Genomic DNA, 7,962 nt, shown 5'->3' with positions numbered 1-7,962 from the left:
GGGAAAAGCCCACGAGGTTTTTGGAAAGCGCAAAAGGAAGTTTTGCGGAGTCCAGGGGCCAGATACCAGGGTCCCTGGCGTCTGGCCTTGGAGTCCGAGAAGGACTCTTGCCTTTCGGGTGAAACCGACTTTGTGGAGGCTTTTACTCCAAGTTTCGACCCCAAGGCTCAACATATAAATAGAGGGGTAGGGCTAGCACCCAAGACACATCAAGAAACACCAAGCCGTGTGCCGGCAACCCCGTCTCCTCTAGATTATCTTCCATCATAGTTTTCGTATTGCTTAGGTGGAGCCCTACGAAGATTGTTCTTCACCAACACCGTCACCACGCCGTCGTGCTGCCGGAACTCATCTACTACTTCGCGCCTCTTGCTGGATCGAGAAGGCGAGGACGTCACCGAGCCGTACGTGTGTAGAACTCGGAGGTGCCGAGCTTTCGGTGCTTGGATCGGTCGGATCGTGAAGATGTTCGACTACATCAACCGCGTTTATATAACTCTTCGGCTTACGATCTATGAGGGTACGTGGACAACACTCTCCCCTCTCATTGCTATGCATCACCATGATCTTGCGTGTGCGTAGGAATTTTTTTGAAATTACTACGTTCCCAAATAGTGGCATCCGAGCCTGGTTTTATGCGTAGATGTCATATGCACGAGTAGAACACAAGTGAGTTGTGGGCGATATAAGTCATACTGCTTACCAGCATGTCATACTTTGGTTCGGCGGCATTGTTGGATGAAGCGGTCCGGACCGACATTACGTGTACGCTTACGCGAGACTAGTTTTATCACCGTGCTATGCACACAGGTGACTAGTGAGTGTCAGTTTCTCCAACTTTAGTTGAACCGAGTGTGGCTACGCCCGGTCCTTGCGAAGGTTAAAACAGCACCAACTTGACAAACTATCGTTGTGGTTCTGATGCGTACGTAAGAACGGTTCTTGCTAAGCCCGTAGCAGCCACGTAAAACTTGCAACAACAAAATAGAGGACGTGTAACTTGTTTTTGTAGGGCATGTTGTGATGTGATATGGTCAAGACGTGATGCTATATTTTATTGTATGAGATGATCATGTTTTGTAACCGAGTTATCGGCAACTGGCAGGAGCCATATGGTTGTTGCTTTATTGTATGCAATGCAATCGCCCTGTAACGCTTTACTTTATCACTAAGCGGTAGCAATAGTCGTAGAAGCATAATATTGGCGAGACGACAACGATGCTACGACGGAGATCAAGGTGTCGCGCCGGTGACGATGGCGATCATGGAGGTGCTTCGGAGATGGAGATCACAAGCACAAGATGATGATGGCCATATCATATCACTTATATTGATTGCATGTGATGTTTATCTCTTATGCATCTTATCCTGCTTTGATTGACGGTAGCATTATAAGATGATCTCTCACTAAATTTCAAGATAAAAGTGTTCTCCCTGAGTATGCACCGTTGCCAAAGTTCTTCGTGCCCAGACACCACGAGATGATCGGGTGTGATAAGCTCTGCGTCCATCTACAACGGGTGCAAGCCAGTTTTGCACACGCAGAATACTCAGGTTAAACTTGACGAGCCTAGCATATGCAGATATGGCCTCGGAACACTGAGACCGAAAGGTCGAGCGTGAATCATATAGTAGATATGATCAACATAGTGATGTTCACCATTGAAAGCTACTCCATTTCACGTGATGATCGGTTATGGTTTAGTTGATTTGGATCACCTGATCACTTAGAGGATTAGAGGGATGTCTATCTAAGTGGGAGTTCTTAAGTAATATGATTAATTGAACTTGAATTTATCATGAACTTAGTCCTGGTAGTATTAGCATATCTATGTTGTAGATCAATAGCTCGCGTTGTTGCTTCCCTATGTTTATTTTGATATGTTCCTAGAGAAAAACTATGTTGAAAGATGTTAGTAGCAATGATGCGGATTGGATCCGTGATCTGAGGACTATCCTCATTGCTGTACAGAAGAATTATGTCCTTGATGCACCGCTAGGTGACCGACCTGTTGCAGGAGCAAATGCAGACGTTATGAACGTTTGGCTAGCTCAATATGATGACTACTTCATAGTTTAGTGCACCATGCTTAACGACTTAGAATCGGGACTTCAAAGACGTTTTGAACGTCATGGACCATATGAGATGTTCCAGGAGTTGAAGTTAATATTTCAAGCAAATACCCGAGTTGAGAGATATGAAGTCTCCAACAAGTTCTATAGCTAAAACATGGAGGAGAATAGCTCAAGCAGTGAGCATGTGCTCAGATTGTCTGGGTACTACAATCGCTTGAATCAAGTGGGAGTTAATCTTCCAGATAAAATAGTGACTGACAGAATTCTCTAGTCACCATCACCAAGTTAGTAGAACTTCGTGATGAACTATAATATGCAAGGGACGACGAAAGTAATTCCCAAGCTCTTCGTGATGCTGAAATCGATGAAGGTAGAAATCAAGAAAATCCTCAAGTGTTGATGGTTGACAAGACCACTAGTTTCAATAAAAGGGCAAAGGGAAGAAGGGGAACTTCAAGAAGAACGGCAAGCGAGGTGCTGCTCAAGTGAAGAAGCCCAAGTCTGGACCTAAGCCTGAGACTGAGTGCTTCTACTGCAAAGGAACTGGTCACTGGAAGCAGAACTGCCCCAAGTATTTGGCGGATAAGAAGGATGGCAAAGTGAACAAAGGTATATTTGATATACATGTTATTGATGTGTACTTTACTAGTGTTTATAGCAACCCCGCGGTATTTGATACTAGTTTAGTTGCTAAGAGTAGTAACTCGAAACGGGAGTTCCAGAATGAATAGAGACTAGTTAAGGGTGAAGTGACGATGTGTGTTGGAAGTAGTTCCAAGAATGATATGATCATCATCGCACACTCCCTATACTTTCCGGATTAGTGTTGAAACTAAATAAGTGTTATTTGGTGTTTTCGTTGAGCATGAATATGATTTGATCATGTTTATTGCAATACGGTTGTTCATTTAAGTTAGAGAACAATTGTTGTTCTATTTACATGAATAAAACCTTCTATGGTCATACACACCAACGAAAATGGTTTGTTGGATCTCGATTGTAGTGATACACATATTCATAATATTGAAGCCAAAAGATGCAAAGTTAATAATGATAGTGCAACTTATTTGTGGCACTGCCGTTTAAGTCATATCGGTGTAAAGCGCATAAAGAAACTCCATGCTGATGGGATTTTGGAATCACTTGATTATGAATCACTTGATGCTTGCGAACCATGTCTCTTGGGCAAGATGACTAAAACGCCGTTCTCCGGAACAATGGAGCAAGCAACAGATTTGTTGGAAATCATACATACTGATGTATGTCGTCCGATGAATATTAAGGCTTGCAGCGGGTATCATTATTTTCTGACCTTCACAGATGATTTGAGCAGATATGGGTATATCTACTTAATGAAATAGAAGTCTGAAACATTTGAAAAGTTCATATAATTTCAGAGTGAAGTGGAAAATCATCGTAACAAGAAAATAAAGTTTCTATGATCTGATCGTGGAGAAGAGTATTAGAGTTACGAGTTTGGTCTTCAGTTAAAACAATGTGAAATAGTTTCACTACTCATGCCACCTGGAACACCACAGCATAATGGTGTGTCCAAACGTCATAACCATACTTTATTGTATATAGTGCAATCTATGATTTTTCTTACCAATTTACCACTATCGTTTTTGGGGTTATGCATTAAAGACAGCCGCATTCACGTTAAAAAGGGCACCATCTAAGTCCGTTGAGACGACACAATCTGAACTGTGGTTTGGCAAGAAACCAAAGTTGTCGTTTCTTCAAGTTTGGGGTTGTGATGCTTATATGAAAAAGTTTCATCCTGATAAGCTCAAACCCAAATCGGAGAAATATGCCTTCATAGGATACCCAAAGGAGACTGTTGGCTACACCTTCTATCACAGATACGAAGGCAAGACATTCGTTGCTAAGAATGGATCCTTTCTAGAAAAGGAGTTTCTCTCGAAAGAAGTGAGTGGGAGGAAAGTAGAACTTGATAAGGCAATTGTACCTTCTCCCTTATTGGAAAGTAGTTCATCACAGAAATCTGTTCCTGTGACTACTACACCAATTAGTGAGGAAGCTAATGATGATGATCATGTAACTTCAGATCAAGTTACTACCGAACCTCGTAGGTAAACTAGAGTGGTACGGTAATCCTGTTCTGGAGGTCATGTTACTTGACCATGACAAACCTACGAACTATGAGGAAGCGATGATGAGCCCAGATTCCGCAAAATGGCTTGTGGCCATGAAATTTGAGATGGGATCCATGTATGAGAACAAAGTATGGACTTTGATTGACTTGCCCAATGATCGGCGAGCCATTGAGATTAAATGGATCTTCAAGAGGAAGACGGACGCTGATAGTAGTGTTACTATCTACAAAGCTAGAATTGTCGCAAAAGGTTTTCGACAAGTTCAAGGTGTTGACTACGATGAGAGTTTCTCACTCGTATCTATGCTTAAGTCTGTCCGAATCATGTTAGCAATTGCCGCATTTTATGAAATTTGGTAAATGGATAAACAAAACTGCATTCCTTAATGGATTTATTAAAGCAGAGTTGTATATGATGCAACCAGAAGGTTTTGTCGATCCTAAAGGTGTTAAAAAAAAGTGCAAGCTCCAGCGATCCATCTATGGACTGGTGCAAGCATCTCGGAGTTGGAATTTACACTTTGATGAGTTGATCAAAGCATATAGTTTTATACAGACTTACGGTGAAGCCTGTATTTACAAGAAAGTGAGTGGGAGCACTACAGCATTTCTGATAAGTATATGTGAATGATATATTGTTGATTGGAAATAATGTAGAATTATTCTGCAAAGCATAAAGTAGTGTTTGAAAGGAGTTTTTCAAAGAAAGACCTCGGTGGAGCTGCTTACATATTGAGCATCAAGATCTATAGAGATAGATCAAAACGCTTGATAAGTTTTTTCGATGAGTACATACCTTGACAAGATTTTGAAGTAGTTCAAAATAGAATAGTCAAAGAAATAGTTCTTGCCTGTGTTACAAGGTGTGAAGTTGAGTAAAGACTCAAAGCCCGACCACGTCATTCCCTATGCCTCAGTCATAGGTTCTATAAAGTATGCCATGCTGTGTACCAGAACTATTGTATACCCTACACTATGTTTAGCAAGCGAGTACAATAGTGATCTAGGAGTAGATCATTGGACAGCGGTCAAAAATTATCCCTAGTGGAATAAGGATATATTTCTCGATTATGGAGGTGACAAAAGGTTCATCGTAAAGGGTTACGTCAATGCAAGTTTTGACACTAATCCAAATGACTCTAAGTCTCAATCTGCATACATATTGAAAGTGGGAGTAATTAGCTAGAGTAGCTCCGTGCAGAGCATTGTTGACATAGAAATTTGCAAAATACTTACGGATCTCAATGTGACAGACCCATTGACTAAAATTATCTCATAAGCAAAACATGATCACACATTAGTACTCTTTGGGTGCTAATCACATAGCGATGTGAACTAGATTATTGACTCTAGTAAACCCTTTGGGTCTTGATCACACAACGATGTGAACTAGGGGTGTTAATCACATGGTGATGTGAACTATTGATGTTAAATCACATGGCGATGTGATCTAGATTATTGACTCTAGTGCAAGTGGGAGACTGAAGGAAATATACCCTAGAGGCAATAATAAAGTTATTATTTATTTCCTTATATCATGATAAATGTTTATTATTCATGCTACAATTGTATTAACTGGAAACATAATACATGTGTCAATACACAGACAAACAGAGTGTCACTAGTATGCCTCTACTTGACTAGCTCGTTAATCAAAGATGGTTATGTTTCCTAACCATGGACAAAGAGTTGTTATTTGATTAACAGGATCACATCATTAGGAGAATGCTGTGATTGACATGACCCATTCCGTTAGCTTAGAACTTGATCATTTAGTATGTTGCTATTGCTTTCTTCATGACTTATACATGTTCCTATGACCATGAGATTATGCAACTCCCGTTTACCGAGGAACACTTTGTGTGCTACCAAACATCACAACGTAACTGGGTGATTATAAAGGTGCTCTACAGGTGTCTCTGAAGGTACTTGTTGGGTTGGCGTATTTCGAGATTAGGATTTGTCACTTCGATTGTCGGAGAGGTATCTCTGGGACCACTCAGTAATGCACATCACTATAAGCCTTGCAAGTATTGTAACTAATGAGTTAGTTGCGGGATGATGTATTACGGAACGAGTAAAGAGACTTACCGGTAACGAGATTGAACTAGGTATTGAGATACCGACGATCGAATCTCGGGCAAGTAACATACCGATGACAAAGGGAACAATGTATGTTGTTATGCGGTCTGACCGATAAAGATCTTCGTAGAATATGTAGGAGCCAATATGGGCATCCAGGTCCCGTTATTGGTTATTGACAAGAGAGGTGTCTCGGTCATGTCTACATAGTGCTCGAACCCGTAGGGTCCGCACGCTTAACGTTTGTTGACGATATAGTACTATGAGTTATGTATGTTGGTGACCGAATGTTGTTCGGAGTTTTGGATGAGATCACGGAAATGACGAGGAACTCCAGAATGGTTCGGAAGTAAATATTGATATGTGGATAGTAGTGTTTGATCTCCGGAAAGGTTCTGGAATCCATCGGAAGGGGTTCCGGATGTTTCCCGAAATGTTTGGGCATGAGAACACTTTATCTGGGCCAAAGGGGAAAGCCCACGAGGTTTCTGGAAAGCGCAAAAGGAAGTTTTGCGGAGTCCAGGGGCAAGACGCCAGGGTCCCTGGCGTCTAGTTCCAGACGCCGGGAACCCTGGCATCTGGCCCTGGAGTCCGAGAAGGACTCTTGCCTTTCGGGTGAAACCGACTTTGTGGAGGATTTTACTCCAAGTTTCGACCCCAAGGCTCAACATAAAAATAGAGGGGTAGGCTAGCACCCAAGGCACATCAAGAAACACCAAGCCGTGTGCCGGCAACCCCGTCTCCTCTAGTTTATCCTCCATCATAGTTTTCGTAGTGCTTAGGCGAAGCCCTACGAAGATTGTTCTTCACCAACACTGTCACCACGCCGTCGTGCTGCCGGAACTCATCTACTACTTCGCCCCTCTTGGTGGATCGAGAAGGCGACGACGTCACCGAGCCGTACGTGTGTAGAACTCGGAGGTGCCGTGCTTTCGATGCTTGGATCGGTCGGATCGTGAAGACATTCGACTACATCAACCGCGTTGATATAACGCTTCCGCTTACGGTCTACGAGGGTACGTGGACAACACTCTCCCCTCTCGTTGCTATGCATCACCATGATCTTGCGTGTGCGTAGGAAATTTTTTGAAATCACTACGTTCCCCAATAAGAAGAGGAGGGCCAGCCAGGGCAGGCCGCGCGCCCCCTCCCCCCCTAGTCCGAATAGGACAAAGAAGGGGGCGGGCGGCGCCCCCCTTTCCTCTTTTCCCTTCCCCCTTTCCTTCTCCAACAAGGCAAGAAGGGGGAGTCCTACTCCCAGTGGGAGAAGGACTCCTCCAGGCGCACCCCAAGGGGGCCGGCTGCACCTCCCCTCCCTCCTTTATATACGGGGGCGAGGGGGCACCCCAAGACACACAAGTTGATCTCCGTGATCGTTCCTTAGCCGTGTGCGGTGCCCCCTTCCACCATATTCCACCTCGGTCATATCGTAGCGGTGCATAGGCGAAGCCCTGCATCGGTAGAGCATCATCATCGTCACCACACCGTCGTGCTGACGGAACTCATCCCCGACACCCTGCTGGATCGGAGTCCGGGGATCGTCATCGAGCTGAACGTGTGCTGAACTCGGAGGTGCCGTACGTTCGGTACTTGGATCGGTCGGCCCGTCAAGATGTACGACTACATCATCCACGTTGGTATAACGCTTCCGCTTTCGGTCTATGAGGGTACGTGGACAACACTCTCCC

The sequence above is a fragment of the Triticum aestivum genome, chromosome 2A, assembly GCF_018294505.1.
Source record: "Triticum aestivum cultivar Chinese Spring chromosome 2A, IWGSC CS RefSeq v2.1, whole genome shotgun sequence".
NCBI classification, from domain to species: domain Eukaryota; kingdom Viridiplantae; phylum Streptophyta; class Magnoliopsida; order Poales; family Poaceae; genus Triticum; species Triticum aestivum.
Note: the sequence above shows the minus strand (reverse complement) of the source record.